We start from the raw sequence: 19144 nt of genomic DNA, 5'->3' as shown, positions 1-19144 counted from the left end.
ATCAGGTCCAAATTATTGTCTGAGACTTGAAATAAGTTTGTTTTGTCATTTGGGATTTCTTTGTGAAGTTTGGTTAAAATCCGGATTGGTTAGGCTTAAAAAGGCGCTTGGTATGAAGTTCGAAGTTTATGAACTTAAGAGACTGATTTTGAATGACGATTCTTAGTTTGATGTTAATTATGGTATTTTGAGCCTTTGGATAGGTTTGGGGGGTCTCGGGGGGCTCGGGTTTGTTTCTAAATAGTTTCTGATCAATTTGATATTGGTTGGCAGTTCTGGTGCTGGTGTGTCGCACATGCATGGTTTTGTGTGCAAGTGCAAGTCTACAGAAGCGGACAGGTGATCGCAGATGCGAGTATTGCTGGAGGCTGGAGGATCCCCAGATGCGAAGAGTTGGCTCATCTATGAGTGCACATGCGAAGTTTAGTGCAGAAGCGAAAGCAGGCACACTTGGGGACTTGCGCAGAAGCGGAGGTGTGTCGCTCCAGCGTGACTACAGAAGCGGAGTTTAAGTGGACTTGCAGATGCGATATTTCTACCGCAGAAGTAGTGTCGCATAAGTGACAGAATTGTCCGCAAATACAAAAATTTTCTGGGTAGTGTTATAATTCAATGCTTTAGCTTACTTTTCGTTATTTTGAGTTTTGGAGCTCTGCTAGAGGCGATTTTTGGGGAGAATTTCATCACCACTTTAAGGGTAAGTGATTTCTACTTGATTTTGATACTATCTTGTTTTCCCATGGATGATTACAAATAGATTATGGGATTTGAAAGAGGAAATTTGGGATTTTTGTCTATAACTTAAGAGAGTAAACATTAGGGATTTGGGAGTCGATTTGGACTCGATTTTGGAATCTAATAATATATTTGGACTCGTGGGGTAATGGGTAGTCGGGATCTATACTTTGACTCGGGTTTTGACCGTGTTGGGCCGGGTTGGACTTGTTGACTTTTGAGGATTTGATTAAAGATCGGAGCTTTATTGTTTGGGGTTGTTTCCTATGGATTTGTTTGAAGTTATTGAGTTGTTTTTACTAGATTCGAGCCGGTCAGAGGTGGTTTCTAAAGGAAAGGCAATTTTGGAGGGTTGATTTTGCCCGATTGAGGTAACAATCTTGCCTAATCTTATGTGAGAGAATAACCCTTAGACTTGGACCTTATTTGTCTAATTGTAATGTATGTGATGTGACGTGTATGCGGGATGATAAACGTATATGCGGGTGTAATGTATGAAAAATAACCGGATTAGACTCTAGGCTTTTGCCATGCCTTGATTTGATTGTGTTCTATGATACATGTGTAATTCTTTGTATGGCTATATGAGCTTATCCTTTCATGCTAGAGATCATGTTTTAAGATTAATACTTCCTAATTAGCCAAGATGAGCATTTGTGGAACTATTGCTAAATTGATTTAGCCGTAGTCATGTCTTATATCTTGAGCAACATCCGCACCCTATTATTTTCATGTCCTCGTGCACTTTATTGATGAATTATGATAATATGTATCTTGATAATATAATATTATATTGAATTATTTTGTTTATAGCACATTTGGCCATGTTGGGGCGGATATTGTTATTGTGACGGTATGTGGGAATAAGGGTGACATTTATATCGATGATATGTGGAGTATAAGGGTGGAATCTATAGCGATGATATGTGGAGTATAAGGGTGTCATTCTTGTTGATGATATATGGAGAATAAGGGTGACATTCTTGTGGTGATGATATGTGGAGTACAAGGGTGGCATTCTTGTTGATGAAATGTGTAGTATAAGGCTGGTATTCCTCATTCAAAGTTGCTTTTAACATGCTACTCTATCCCTCTATTCCTCATAAAGTTCCTCATCAAGTTTCTTGTTGATGAAACTTGTTGCCTTTCCTCATCAAGTTGATTTCACGTTGCTTTTAACATGCAGCTCTATCCCTCTGTTATTGACTGATAATTCTTTTGTCAAACACGATTTACCTGTGATGAGTTAATAACTCTTGTATTGTTGTGTTGATGGTACTACATCTCGTTATATTCTTGTTGTCTGTTATTTGAGATGTTGCATAGGTTAGTTGATTAGTAAGTATTACATGATTTGAACCTCGTTACTACTTCACCGATGTTAGTATTGTTACTTAGGAATACATGTTGTCCCTTACTCGTGCTACACTTTTGCACATTTCATGCAGATCCGGGTGCTAGAGGTAGCGGTCATCGAAAGTGAGCTTGGACTATTCTGGAGGATTCAAGGTAGTGTTGTATGGACGCCACAGACCCTTGGAGTCCACTTCTCTTATTTTTATACTATTGTATTACTTCAAAACAATATTGTACTTATCGAGATTCGTTATATATCCTGTTTAGATCTTATAACTTAGTATTGCCTAATTTTGGGAGTTTGGCATATGTACTACCTTTTTGGCTTTGTCAGAGCTTTATTTTTTTGTTTATGTTAAATTCAGAATTATTATATCTTATTTCGATGTTTCGTATCATTGTGTGGTTGACTTACCTAGTCTTAGAGGTTAGGTACCATCACGACCATTGGTGGGATTTTGGGTCGTGATAAGTTAGTATAAGAGCTCTAGGTTCATAAGTTGTACAAGTCATGAGCAAGTCTAGTAGAGTCCTGTAGATCGGTACGAAGACGTCTGTACTTATCTTCGAGAGGCTACCGGGCTGTTAGGAAACTTCACTTTCTTTCATTATTTATCGTACGAATTTGTTTATTCTAAAGTTTGAATCCTTACTCTTCTATTCTCTAATATGGTGAGGACACATTCCACTGGATCAGCTAAGCAGGCACCAGTGCCCCTTGTTAGAGCCGCGAGAGGCTAGGGCTAAGGTAGAGGCCGAGGTGGGGCACGCGACACAACTGGAGCCCTTACTAAAGCAGCAGTGGTGGAGCCACCAGTAGCTCCAGTTGAGGAACAAAAGCCCAATCATGTTGAGCTGGTGGGACCCGCTTGGGCACCTGAGGGGCCTATGTCTACCCCTGGAGTTCAAGAGACCTAGGTTGATTTTATGAGTATGTTTGAGAGCTTTGCCCATGCAGGGTTGAATCCGGTTGCACCAGCTACTTCATAGGCTGGGGGAGGAGCCTAGACTCCCACCACATGTATGCCAGAGCAGTTGAATCATGTTTACTAAACATCGAGTGTTCTACCGGTGCAACAAGTAGTTGCAGGTCTGCCTAAGGTAGGGCAAGTCGCATTTTGTGAGAAGTATAGGAGGTTGGAGAGGATTCAGAGACTCCATGCCAATTCGGTATAGGGGTTACTAAGGATGCACACGGTTTGTTGGATCAGTGTCATCGTATTCTGAGTAATTTAGGTTTGGTGAAGTGGAACGAGGTCAATTTTACTACCTTGCAGTTGAAGGGCCAGTATACAGATGTTGGCAGACTTATGAGGCGAGTAGGCCAGCTGGCGCAACACCACTTACATGGTCTTAGTTCTCAGATCTTTTCTTGGGGGAGTTTATCCCACGTAACCGTAGGGACGAGTTGCATAGTAAGTTTGAACATTTGCGCCAGGAGGGTATGACTGTGACCCACTATGCTATGAAGTTTACAGAGTTATCCCACTATGCAGCTCCTTTGGTTTCTAATGAGAGACAGAGTCCGTAGATTTGTTGAGGGACTCACATACAACCTTAAATTTGGGATGGCACGGGAGTTGTAGAGACTGTATTTCATCGGGTTATGGGATTTCTAGGAGGTTAGGGCTTATCCACAGGCAGGAGAAAGAGGGTAGGGAGGCTAAGAAGCCCCGTGGGTACAATTCTAAGAAAGGTAAAAGTCTCCCTTTTTGCTAGTCACTGATTTTCTGCCGATACGGGCCTAGATTCACGCCGTGATATCCGGTTGGGTACGGATATCACGACCCTTTGTTAGACATGTGCGGTGGTTTGGTAATGCTCTTCGAAGTCTTGGGACTCGAACCGGATCCGGAGGACGTGGTCTCGATGGTTCCGAGAGAAGGTGCTTTTCTCGAGCCCTGATACGATATGCTCCTGGCTTTGATTCCGATTCCTTACGGTCTCGTCCCTGCTCCGTTTGCCTCACTGAGAAATCGGAATGCTCATTGGCTCGGTATTACCCGTATACAAAGATATATTCCATTAATTAGACAATGAGAAGATTACATGGACAACACCAATTTCATTACCATTAGAACTTCAATCAAGAGTTCCCAAAATATTACATTACACTTTCATAGTTTAGAAGTGGAAACATGTGATGCAAATACAACACTTTTAGTTTGACTTTTCCAAAATCAAGATACAACCCACACTATGTCTATGGAGCCTCTAATGGATACAAAAGAGTAGTGTGATGGTGCCGGCAACAAGGCCCCGGCTATAACTCAAAACACTATACATAAGGAACAAAAGATACAAGACCCTGAGATGAAGTGGGGCTCATCAAGTCAGCTGAGAAGAGGGTGTACTGCTATCATTGATCGATGTCGCATGCTGTGGAATCACCTGCATCCATTAAAGATGCAACGTCCCCGGCAAAAGGGACGTTAGTACATATGGAATAGTACTAGTATGTAAGACTAAATACCCTCTCAATAGAACGAGTAATAGTACAATGAGAAAGAAATATAGAATCAATGCGAGCCTCAAACAATATTAAAGTGTCAAGTTAAGAGAAAGATAAATTTCAATATTTTTAAGTTGGGAGATCTTTAGTACCGGTATACCACCGTGTTATTAGCACGGAGTCTGATCACGGCCCAATCGGCTAAGCTATCTCACCCAAGACATCCAATCACAACGCCACCATGTGCGCGACATAACTTCTGATCTCAGCCCGATCGGCTAAGCCCTCTCACCACAATGTCATATGGGTCGACATTGTAAGGCCCCGTAGTATTTCGTCAAGGAATTTAAGGTTTCATGGTGCCGAAGTAGGCTTATGTGTTTGGGGATTGTAGAAATTCTTGGCTCGGACTTTTTGGGTTTAACAATGCACTGGGGAGTAAAGAAAAATTTTTGGCAGAAGAGGGTATTTCTGCGGCCCACTATGCGGTCGCAGAATCATTCTGCGGACCGCATAATGGCCGCAGAGTGAAGCAGATGCGGGACAAGATTTGGAGGAAGACTGCGGTACATTATGCGACCGCAAACCAGTTTTGCGGTGCATTATGCGACCGCAGAACAGGTCTGCGGGCCGCATAATCACCGCAGACCCAGAGAGGCGACATCAGCTTTTGGGGCCAAATTGTGCGGCCGATATGCGGACCGCATATCCATTCTGCGGTCGCATATGCGACCGCATATCCTGTTTTTGGAGCTTCATTTTTGGGTTTTTATAACCCCATCCTACTTCGTTAAATAGACGATCTGTACCATCCTTTGAGCAAAAATCTGATATTTTGAGGGTTAGAGAGTGCCCTAGAGTGGGAGAGAGTTCTTCAACAATTTGTTCTTCAATTGTTGCTCGAATCTTAGATGATTAACAAGGAAAACTCACTAGGTTTTCATCCTAGAGGTAAGATTCTACACCCTAACCCTTCATTTCGAAAGTTAACTAGAAATGGGTAATTGGTAAGATAATTCTTGGGTATGGGAGTTGGTTATTTTGCATGCATATGTTATAAAGGGGTGTAGGAAGATTGTTGAGCTAAAAATGGTAAAGAATGGGTTGTGGAATGATGGAATCCTCCATAAAAGGACCTTGAAACCTTAATGCACACCTAGTGTTTGATAAAATGCTTAAATGAGCTAGAACCATGATCATCTTCCTAATTTTGATTCAATTTGTTACATTTTCAAAATAGATTGAAGTTGCTAAGATTTTTGAAATATTTTAGAGTGTAAGGAAGCTCAAGTGAGGTATGTTGGCTAAACTCTTCTTTAAGAATTGGAACCCCCATTACCCTTGTAAGTTCCAAAGTGTTTATTACAAATCGAGTATTCCGAATAAGTTTTGTGACAAAGATATTTGTTCAATTCATGTTTCAAATGCTCTTATTATGCTGTATTATAAATTGAGGATGTGTTCCAATCTATGGATTGTGTATCTACATGTTATAATTCCAAGTCGTAACTTACGTGAAAACTATTATGCTAAATTGTATAGAGATTGTGATTGGGATTACACCTCCACCCGCATACATTGGGGTGAGGCGGCAAGGCCGCTTTATGTACGATTGTGGTATTGTTGTTGCACCACCACCAACATATATATATATATATATATATATTGGGGTGAGGCGTCATAGTCGCTTTGTGTAGGTATTGGTATCGTTGATGCATTTCCACCCGCATATATTGGGGTGAGGTGGCATGGCCGCTTTGTGTAGGTTTTTGGTATTGTGGTTATACCTTCACCCGCATACGTTGGGTGTGAGGCAGCAGGGCCGCTTGAGTAGAGTTTTGGTATTGTGCCTACACCTCCACCTGCATACATTGGGTTGAGGCGACGGGGCCGCTTTGTGTGAAAATGGTTACAGAGGATCTCATCTTAAATTCTATAAATGTTATTGCCAGCTCTTAATAAGCTTGCTTTGGCTTAAATGGCTATCTATGCTATTCTATTGTCACCCTGAATCATCATATTCATATTGTATTTCCGAATTCTTAAATTGGTGTTTGGTTTTCATACTAGTATTATTCGACATGTACTAACGTCCCTTTTGCCGGGGGCGCTACATTTTTAATAGATGCAGGTGGTTCCACAACGGAGGATATTGACTAGTGATAGCGGTGCTCATTCTTCCCAGCTGACTTGGTGAGCCCCATCTCATTCCAGGGTTGTGCATCTTTTGTTTTGTATGTGTTATCGTGTTTTAAGGTATAGCCGGAGCCTTGTTGCCGACACTATCATTGTTCTCTTTAGTATTTTTAGAGGCTCTGTAGACTTAGTGTGGGTTATATATGGGCGTTGGGAATATTAAACAAGTTGAGTTGTGATTAAATCACTTGTTCCACTTTGAACCATGAAGGTGTGTGTTTTGAGACTTATTAAACGAAGTAACTAATGGTAATGAATTGGTATTGTAGACATGATCACCTTATTGTCTAATTAACGAAAATATGTATTATCTTTATTCATGGATGCGTTTGGGTAGAAGGAAACCTAACAGGCTTGCTCGGCCGGGTTGAGCGCCGGTCGCGCTCCCCGATTTTGGGGCGTGACAAACATCACATCACATTCCGTAGAAATCATCTCATCCCAATTAAGGGGAATAATCTCAACACATCAATCTCATCCCATTGAAGGGGAACAATCTCAACACATCAATACGGGGATTTACCCCTCAATCAATCCTACACCGGCACGTGTAGTTTCGGGGTAAGGTTATCTCAACCTACCCTTCCTCGGTGACTAAACGATGCTCCCAAAATATTTAATATAAAAAGGAGTTACAGTTCATTTCATAATCTTTCGCACGTCTTTTCATTTCATTGGCACTAGTGGCCACAAGTGTAATTTCGTTCTTGGCACGTTAGCCGTATTTCATATTTCATACTCACTCCTTTCATTTTGAAACATCATCATGGATTATCAACATTGAGGGCATTTCCAATCGAGACATTAAGTATATATATGAGCAATAAGGGTCTTAAGCACATTGAGTTTTTCTTCCATAATTAGGCATAATAACTTGCAATTGAAACATGATTTTAAATCATAACACCTTTGATACATTGGTCATACTCAGTTACATTCTCGGAGAAGATCATGATATGATAGGAACATTTGGAACACATCTTGAGTACATACATCTTTCAACACTACACTTATTTAGAATAATCAAATTTATTAGGAAGGACTCCGAACATGAGAAATAAGAACTTGAGCCAATCATAATTGCAACTTATGACGACATCATGGAATTCAATTCTACAAGAGGAGTTTAGCCAACATACCTCGCTTGAGTTTTGCTTAATTTACTAAAACGTCCCGACAATCCTAGCGACTTTAATCTATTTGAGAGATGACAAAATTGAACCATAATTAGGAAGAGATTTATGGGTTCAGCCCAGTTAGGCATTAGCCTACATCGGCACCACGAAACCCCAGGTTCTAGGTAAACTTTTATGGGGCCTTAGAACTAGGCAAGCCAACGATCACATAACAACTACGCATTTGAATTAAAAACAAGATTAAGTAAGCTCAACAGTGGAAAATTTCATGGATAACTGATAAAACAACTATAACTCAACTACAACAATCCCAAAATCCTGGTGTCACTAGGTACATGAGTTAATAAGGTCACCATAATCTAAAACTCTAGTACAACTATCTGAGAAAATAAAACAGTACTGAATAAAAATGAAAGGAAGGAGAGTCAAGGTTTGCGGTCGTCATAGCAGCTACCTCGAAGTCTCCGAGCAGTACTAGTACCAGATCTAGCAATCACCGCGTCCAGATGTACCTGGATCTGCTCACGAATTGCAGAGTGTACTATAAGTACAACCAACCCAATGTACTCAATAAGTAACAGGACTAACCTCTGGCTGAAGGCAGTGACGAGCTCAGAAAGATACAATCCAAATCAAAATAATGACAACACAAATATAACAAGATAATGGCAGTAGTAACTCAGAGAACATCCATATTTAGCTCGTACACAGTAGAGAAATTTAGGCATGCTTTCAAGTTCAACAATCTATGCTCAGCACTAATAAAATATGCCAAGTACAGCTAGCATGGGGAACGTTACATTTCTATGCCTACATGTCAAATATGCATGTCAAATGTAATGCATCACATTGATAATCCCAGGTACTCACACTCTCATAGTACTCAATCTGTATATCTCAAACTCCCACTCATTATACACAATCACTCAGCACTGTACGGGTGCCTGGCATCTATGCCCCTCACCAAAGCACATACATATAAATCACTATGCTTGCGCTCACTACTGGTATGTCAGACTCCGGAGGGGCGGATCCTACCCAAGCGCTAAAATAAAGCGTATAAGGCCTGCTGCAGCGTGCAGCCCAATCAATAATAATAAATAAGCCAATAAAGCCTGCTACAATGTGCAACCCAATCCATAATAATAAAAATAAATATAAAGCCAATATGGACTACTGCGGCGTGAAGCCCGATCCACCATATCATTCACAATCCGGCTCTTAGGACCCAACCCAATCATCAATCCCTCTAGTCTCACAGACTCAAAAGTCTCATACCACTTAGCCCAAATAATGATAAATGATGTAACAATAAATGATAACAGAGACTGAGATGTGATATGTAGATGAATAAATATGACCGAGTACATAATTGCAACTTAAGCAAATAACTCAACAGCAGAAATGACCTCTGTGGGTCCCAATAGAATAAGCACATAGCCTAAACATGATTTATAACATGGATCACAGCTCAATTACTCTATCAAGTAGGAATTACACGGATAAAACAAGATTAGATAACTACACAGTACCACAGAATCAACCGAGTCATAATTACCATGGTGCACGCCCACACGCCCGTCACCTAACATGTGTGTCACCCCAACAACAACCATGTAACAAGTATTTCAGGGATTCATACCCTAAGTACAAAGTTTAGAAGTGTTACTTACCTCAAAGTGCGCAACTCAATGCTCCAACAAACCCTTGCCTCGCGAATCGGCCTCCGAACGATTCGAATCTAGTCACAAACAACTTAATATAATTAATACAAACTATAAGAATCGATCCCATACGATAAAGCTAAGTTCTTTAACCAAATTCAAAAATTCAATCCAAAAAGTCAACCCCGGGCCCACATTTCGGATCCCAAAAAAACTTATAAAATACGAACACCCATTCAATAACGAGTCCAACCATACCAAAATCATCCAATTCCGACATCAAATAGACCTTCAAACCTCCATTTTTTGTTTTTCCAAAGTTTTCACAAAATTCCCTATTTCTTCACTTCAATTCACTAATTAAATGCTAAAACAAAGATAGAATCATGGAATAATGATGAATCGGAGTAAAAAAGGCTTACTCCAATCCAAGATGTGAAAATCCCCTAAATAATCGCCCAAAATCGAGTTCTCCAACTCAAAATGTGAAAATAATACTCTAACCCTCGATTTGGAATTTTAAAGCTACTGCCCAGTGATTACACATCGCCATCGCGGAACATCCCACGTGATCGCGAAGAACAATATCCTCAGTTACCAAAATCCCTTCTACGCAAACGCACCCTCAAGGTCGCTAACGCGGTGACCAATCTTTCAAACCTGCGCGATTGCGGACTGACTCACGCGACCGTAAAGAACAATGCGTCTGAATCCCATGCCTCTCCTACCTTCTTCGCGAACACGTTCATACACCTGCGTTCGCGTAACACAAAATCTCAGAACTCCATGATCGCGTCTACCATATCGTGAATGCATAGAAGAAATTCCCAGCTACCAGAAAGAGACTCTACGCGATCACGTCCCACTTCACGCGATCGCGAAAGAGGAAACTAGAAGCACAGATATCAGCAATCCCACAAAGTCCAAAATGAGTCCAAACTTGATCCGAAACAAACCCGAGGCCCCCGAGACACCATCCAATTATGCCAACAAGTCCTAAAACAAGATACGAACTTATTTTAAGCTTCAAATCACATCAAACAACATTGAAATCACGATCTCACCCCAATTCAAGCCTAAAGAACTATTGAACTTCCAACTTCTAAAACTAATGCCGAAACATATCGAACCAACTCTGATTAACCTAAATTTTTTCACACAAGTAATAAATGACACAATAGATCTATTCCAACTCCCGAAACCAAAATTCGAGCCCGATATCAACAAAGTCAACTCTCGGTCAAACTTCTCAACTTTCCAAACCTTCGCCAATTCAAGCCAAAACGACCTAAGGATGTCCAAATCAATATCCAGCCGTACTCCTACATCCAAAATCACCATACGAAGCTATTAGAACCATCAAAACTCAATTCTGGAGTATTTTACTCATAAGTCAACATTCGACCAACTCTTTCAACTTAAGCTTCCAACCTTGGGACTAAGTGCCCCAATTTATTCCAAAACATTCCCGGAACTAAACCAACCACCCCTGTAAGTTACATAACCACAAATGAACATAGAATAAGCACTAAACTGAGGAACAAGGATACAATACTCAAAATGACCGACCAGGTCATTACAAGGTCGTAGTTTGGACCACAGCTTGGGATCTGTGGTTTTGGTTGAGTGAGTATGTGCTTTTGGACTCTATGCCCGGTAGTGTCCCGAAGAGTGGGATTGATATGTCGGTGAGTTGTTGGATGGATATATGATGAGTATTTTGTGACTGAGGACTATGCTTTGGATAGGACGAGAAGAGTTTGCTTTAGAGGTGAAAAGGATTGTGGGTGCTTGATTTCTATCTTGATGTGTTGTATGGTCTCAAAATATGACTGTGTTGAGGGATCTTTCAGTTGCTCATTTGTTGAGTGAAGTAGATTCTTATGCCTCTTTGACAGGTTCAGGCCGAGGAGGATTTTGCGATTGCATAGTGGTTGCGACTGTGATGAGGGTCATGGAGGGATGCCAGTTTGAGGCTAAGCAGGTAGGTTATCACCTGCAGGGTAGTCTACGGATGTGTGATTCTTCTCATGTTTTTTGGAGAGTTTCTTCCTACCAGTGGGTTATGTGTGTTGCAATTTGAGTTTGGATCGCTTGAAGAAGTTGGCTTGACTATCACGAGGATGAATGTAGGTTTCGTAGATGATTTGAGGTATTGTATGATTAGTGCTACATAAGTTTATGAAGGATTTGGCTGAATTATGGTGCAAGATAGTGGCATTTTTGAAGTAAAGGTATTGTGTGTTATCGTATATTATGTTCTATGGCTTAGAGCAAAGTGGGGGAGTCTGCTATCGAAAATTAGATGACACCGTTATGTGTTGTATTTGTTTCGGTATGAGGCATGTTTGTGGATTAGTTATGACTTGATGAGGTTAGTTTTAAGGATTGACTTGAGCAAGGAAATTTCTAAATACATGATATATTACACTTTACGGGTATATGAAAATCATAGGATGATTTGGGTTTGTTATTTGTGATGGATGTAGTGTGCATGGAGTAGGTATTTACTCGGTTGCATTAAGGTGGGGTTACTTCATTGGGTGTTGGTGTTATAATGGAGACGTCACGATCCAAAACCCACTGTAGGCCGTGATGGCGCCCAACGTCACCGTTAGGCAAGCCAACGATGAACTATCACGTTAATCATTCATTTTATTACTTTCAAAATTATAAATTTTATTAAGTAAAGAAGTTTACGCATGGAAGGTCATAGGTACATACATAATTAGTAAGATATAAAAATAAAAGATGACAATATTATGCAAATCCATAAACATCAACTATAATATCCCAAAATCCGGTGTCACAAGTGCATGAGCATATACTAAGGAGTACAATAATAATACAACATCTGTCTGGAATACAAAATAGAAAAGATAATGTAAATAAGTATGATGGAGACTCTGTGGCCTGCGACACGTAGCATGGAATGCAACTCACCATAAAGTCCTCAGTAGCTGCGCCTACGCGCCAAGATGACCACTAAATGAACCTGTCAGATCCTGCACATTTAGTGCAGAAGTGTAGCATGAGCACGTAAATCAACGTGTATCTAGTAAGTATCTAGCCTAACCCTGGAGAAGTAGTGATGAGGGGTCGACATCAACACCTCTCATTGGTCCAATAAAACAATATAATAAATTATAAACAAATATGAAACACAACAGTAACCATGAGGTAAAAACTGCAACTCATCTAATCCTCCAACATTTCTTTTGGTGATATAAATCTCTCAAATCTCATATGCTATCTCAACAGATCCGAAAATATCAAGTGCAAATCTTAGACGGATAAGGAATACCATATGAATGCCAGGTCTCGATCAAAGGGGGATCTCATGAATATTCGGACTCCTAGCAGTATCGCGCACGATTATGTCGAGGTCGTACGGTCCGATCCAGAGTAGTGTGTACATTGCTGAGGGTCGACCGCTGCGAACCATAGATGCATCTCAATATATTGCCGAGGTGTTCGGCCCGATCCATAGGAAAGGAAAATACTTATAGAATTACGAGTCACATGCTTACAATACATGTATAGGAGCATAAAGTATACTTGACTTTTACCGTTTATTAAATGTCTCACCAAACAGCTCAAGGTGAAAAAGCTCGGCCTAATATATTCCCAAATAAATTTCAATTAGAAATTCAATTAATTAAGCAAGCAAATTGAGTTCAAATAATTCAAATATTACATGATAAAGTCCTAAGTCTACCCGGACATAAACTTGCTTTTAGCTATGTACAGACTCTCATCACCTCGTGTGTACGTAGCACCCATAACAAGTAGCACATAACAATTTAATACCTACGGGGTAGTTTCCCCCTCACAAGGTTAGACAGGAGACTTACCTCGTTCCGAAGTTCCATAACCGGCTCCAACGCCTCTCTAACTCTTGAAACTGATGCTCATCAACCCGAAACTGGTCAAACATTTATGCAAACCAATAAAAATATACTCCAACACTCATAATTAATCAATTTATAATAATTTCCAACTCCGCTCGAAAAGTTAACAAAGTCAACAATCGGGTCCACGTGCCCGGATTCCAAAACTTTGTGAAGATAAATATTACCCATAATAGTCGCACCCCGTTTTCTCGCGAAAGGGGGTTTAGACATATGACAATGGGTGTTAAAAGAGCAGATCCACCACCTAATGATTTTGAGCTGCATTAGGGCACTTATTTGTAAATAACTTTGTTTGAACTAGTCCGTTGTTACACCCCATGTTTCGTACGTAAAAATATATCGTAAGTCAATTAATGTAAGCTCAGAAATGAGATTATCTTTGAATTTTAATAATGTTACCTTGGAGGGTATAAATATTTAAGATCATGAGCTTCAAGTACCAAGAGGGTTGGAAGGCTTAGAAGCTAAACGAATTGAAGAAAATAAGTTTCGTCGAAAGTCGGCAAGTTGGGAATGTTATAACATGTACTTTTAGAGTTAGACTAGGGTGCTTAAAATGATAAGGAGTTTATGTTATGAGTTATTTTTGTTGTATGATAGCCGTGTGTTATGTTTGAAGTCAAGCGAGTTGTGGAACAAAAGTTGGCAAAGGTCATCACAAGTTACATTCATAAATGTGCTGAAAATTAGGTCAAATGTAGCTGAGCTTTTCTCCCAATATACTTTGAACTACGGGATTATCCACTTACCAAATTGAAGATCTACGAGTCTAGTTTCTAACGCATTAAACCTTTCATCGATACGATATCGAAGTAGATAGACATTTGTATTTCGCGAGACTCCGCAGACTGCATAAGTGACAAGTAGGTGTGTCACCTACTTGCTTAAATGAAAGGACGAAATATGTCCAAAAAGGGGCTAGTTTGAGTCGGCCAGAGAGCCCTTTTAAGTACTGATTTCCTTTAGATATTACACTAATTATAGATCAAAAAAGAGAGAGAGAGACACCCCATCAAACTTCTCTCAAAAATATCAACACAAAATTCTAAATGATTTTCTCTTATTTTTAAGTTCTAGTTGGAGGAAAACCTAAGGGTTGAAGAACCAAGGTTGGAGCCAAGATATTCATCAAATAAGGTAAGTATACTCCCCTCTTTCATCCATTTTTTTTCTTCTTTAAAAGTAAAGAAATTCATTCAATAATTGTAACAAATTACGGGACGGTGATAGAAAACTGTGAGTTCGAGTTATTCAACTTGTAATGGATTATTTTGTGGGTGGTTTCGTGTAGTTTTTGGGTTGTATGTTTTGCTGTTGTTTTATGGAGTTTTGGAGGAGAAAGGGTTCGGAGAAAAACCACATAATGGCATAATGATGGGCTGGTCGTTCGTCGATACATCTTCAGGTTGTTTGACACTGCTATGGTTGTCGTTTTGTGATATATTGTGATGGAGATAAGGTTTGAAAATGATGTATACATGTTGTTATTGTTGTTTGATTTGAGTAAAGTGAAAAGAATAAGGGAAGGTGCAGTCCAAAATTTCGTAGACGAGCTAGTCACTCATTTGTGTTGACTTCTAGCTTCCGTAAGCTTAACAATGGTCCCTTATTGTTTGTTGTAGATTGAAGTACTAACGGGCTGGACCGTTGCCTTGTGGTTAAGTAAACGACGAAGCTATGTTAAGGCTATCCCTTCTTTCCTTTTGACATGATCCATATGATACAAACAAAACGAGCAAACGCGCAACTTTCACAAATGACTCTATTCATAGAAGTACAAGGGGTGCCTATGTTCTTAATTCCCCATGTGTCCTATTATTATATCATGTGTTCATGGGTCTCAAAAAATATGTAAGTTGATAAAGTTTATTTCATGATATTAATCGAAGGCATATTGATCTTATGACATTCCAAGAGATCTTATTGACTTACTTCATTATGCATTTCATTCATTTATACATGTACATTGACCCATGACAAGATGGCGTTATATACGCATATATTATATGTATATGGGGTATGGGGAAAGGTTACGACATTATATACACACCATCACCTTATCAGCTGGTATACGTTGATGTTTTCGCCCACGGAGGCCGAGATGATATGATGGGATGCCCTCAAAGGCTTGATGATGTTATGTAAGCATATACCTATGCGTGGTATGACATTTATACGCATATGCATGACATTATAAATATTTCATAATTCACTAAACTATTCAGATTTACAGGTTGAGTTCTTTACAACATGTTTCTTTCATGTCTTTTATATACTACTTTTCATGCCTTAGATACTCAGTACTTTATTCGTACTGATGTCCCTTTTGCTTGGGGATGCTGTTTTTCATGCCAGCAGGTCCCGATAGATAGGTTGACAGTCCTCCTAGTAGGCTATCAACTCAATGGCCGGTGTTGCTGCACTCTACTTGCTCTGGAGTTGCCTATTTGGTCAGTATGCTTTGGACATATATTGATTGGTATGGCGGGGCCCTGTCCCGACCTTTATGTATCACGCCCCGACCTCGGGGAGCGCGACTGGTGCTCAACCGAGATAATCCGGCCAAGCAAGTGTGTACGAGGCCTTCTACCCAAACTCGCCCATGAACAAAGAGAAGATATATTTCATTAATTAGACAATGAGAAGGTTACGTGAATACTCCGAATTTCATTACCGTTAGAACTTCATTCAAGATTTCCCAAAATATTACATTACACATTCATAGTTTAGGAGTGGAAACATATGATACAAATACAACATTTCTAATTTGACTTCCTAAAACAAGGGTGCCACCCATGCTATGTCTACGGAGCCTCTAATAGATACAAAAGAGTAGCATGATGGTGCCGGCAACAAGGCTCTGGCTATACCTCAAACAATATACATACGGGACAGGAGATACAAGCCGCTGAAATGAAATGGGGCTCACCAAGTCAGATGAGGAGAGGGTGTGCTGCTATCACTGATCAATACCACCTACTATGGAACCACCTGCATCCATTAAAGATGCAGCGCCCCCAGTAAAGGGGAGGTTAGTACATATGGAATAGTACTAGTATGTAAAACTAAATACCCTCTCAATAGAACGAGTAACAGTAAAAGGAGAAGGAAACATCAAATCAATAAGAGCGTCAAATAGTATCAAGGTGTCAAGTTAGGAGAAAAGTAAATTTCAAGTAGGTTTCAATATTGTTAAGTTAGGATATCTTTAGTACCGATATACCACCGTGCTTTTATCACGAAGTCCGATCGGCTAGGCCATATCACCCTGAGACATCCACTCACAACACCACCATGTGCGTGACATGGCGTCGGATCTCAGCCCGATCGGCTAAGCCGTCTCTACACAATGCCGTGTGGGTCGACATCACATCACATATCGCTAGCAATAATCTTATCCCATTTAAGAGGAAACATCTCAACACATCAATCGCATCCCATATGAGGAGAAACAATCTCATCACATAAACACGGTGATTTACCCCTCAATCACTCCTACACCGATACGTGTAGTTTCGGGGTTTAGTCATTTCAACCTACCCTTCCTTGGTGACTAAACGATACTCCCAAAGCATTTATTATTTAAAGGATTTACAACTCATTTCATAATCTTTCATATGTATTTCCATTTCATTGGCACTAGTGGCCACAATTGTAATATCATTCTTGGCACGTCGTCTGTATTTCATATTTCATACTCACTCCTATAACTTTCAATCGTTACCACGAATCATCATCAATAAGAGAATTTCAAATCAAGACTTTGAGCACACATATGAACAAAAAAGAGTCTTAAGCACATTGAGTTTCTCTTCTACAAATAGGCATACCAACTTGCAATTGAAACATGATTTTAAATCACAACACCTTTGGTACATTGATCATGCTAGATTTTATCATCGGAGGGAATAATGATGTGATAGGAACATTTGGAACACATTTTGAGTATATTCATTGTCACGCCCCAAACACAGGGAGCGCGACCGACGCTCAACCGAGTGAACCCGGCCGAGCAAGCCTATTAGATTTCCTTCTACCCAAACTCATCCATGAATAAGGATAATACATATTTTCGTTAATTAGACAATAAGGTGATCATGTCTACAATACCAATTCATTACCATTAGTTACTCAATTAATAAGTCTCAAAACACACATCATGGTTCAAAGTGGAACAAGTGATTTAATCACAACACAACTAGTTTAACATTCCCAACACCCATACACAACCCACACTTAGTCTACGGAGCCTCTAAAATACCAAAGAGTACAATGATAGTGCCGGCAACAAGGCTCCGGCTATACCTCAAAACACGATAACACATACGAAACAAAAGATGCACAACGCCGGAATGAGATGGGGCTCACCAAGTCAGCTGGGAAGAATGAGCACCGCTATCACTAGTCAATATCCTCCGCTGTGGAACCACCTGCATCCATTAAAGATGTAGCGCCCCCAGCAAAAGGGACATTAGTACATGTCGAATAGTACTAGTATGAAAATCAAACACCAATTTAAGAACTCGGAAATACAATATGAACATGATGAACCAGGGCGACAATAGAATAGCATAGATAGCCGGTTAACCAAAACAAGCTTATCAAGAGCTGTCATTAATATTTATAGAATTCAAGATGTGAGTAGAGGTGTAATCACAATACCAAAACTCTACTCAAGCGGCCTTGTCGCCTCACCCCAACTTGTAATAAATAACTTGGAACTTACACGGATATTGGGGTTCCAATTCTTAAAGAAGAGTTTAGCTAACATACCTCAACTGAGATTCCTTAAACTCTAAAATGATCCGAAATTTTTTAGCAACTTCAATCTATTTTAGAAATATAACAAATTGAACCAAAATTTTGGAAAATGATCATGGTTCTAGTTCATTTGAGCATTTTATCAAACACTAGGTGTGCATTAAGGTTTCAAGGTCCTTTTATGAAGGATTTCATCATCCCACAACCCACTCTTTACCATTTTTAGCTCACAATCTTTCTACACCCTTTGATAACACATGCATGCAAAATAAATAACTCCCATACCCAAGAATTGTCTTGCCAATTACCCATTCTTATGTAAATTTTGAAATTACGGGCTAGGGTGTAGAATCTTACCTTTAGGATGAAGACCTAGTGAGTTTTCCTTGTTAATCTTTGAAGATTTGAGCAAGAAATTGAAGGACAATTTATTGAAGATCACTCTCCCACTCTAGGGCACTCTCTCACTCTCAAAATATTAGGTTTTAGCTCAAAAATGGACTATGGCATATGTTTTAACGAAATAGGGTCGGGTATAAAAATCCCAAAAATGAAGCCCCGGGACAGGATCTGCGGTCCGCATATCGGCCGCACAATTTGGTGCCAAAAACTAGAAAATAACTGCCTGGGTCTGCGGTCACTATGCGGCTTGCAGTCCTGTTTTGCGGTCGCATAACGCACCGCAAAACCTCCCTCCGTAAAAACTCCAAGGCTTATTGTGCAATAAAAGTGAGGCCCGCGAAATGGTTGTGCGGTCGCATAACTGGCCGTGAAATTGACATAAAAAATGGCCTAAACAACTGCTTCACACTGCGGCCATTCTGCAGCCCGCAGAGTGATTATGCGGCCGCATAATGGGCTGCAGAAATGACCAACCCTGCAAAATATTTTCCTTCAACTCCCCAGCGCACTGTTCAATCCAAAAAGTTC

Source organism: Nicotiana tabacum, chromosome 24 (assembly GCF_000715075.1).
Source record: "Nicotiana tabacum cultivar K326 chromosome 24, ASM71507v2, whole genome shotgun sequence".
In the NCBI taxonomy this organism is placed as follows: Eukaryota; Viridiplantae; Streptophyta; class Magnoliopsida; order Solanales; family Solanaceae; genus Nicotiana; species Nicotiana tabacum.
This window is presented reverse-complemented; position numbering follows the sequence as displayed.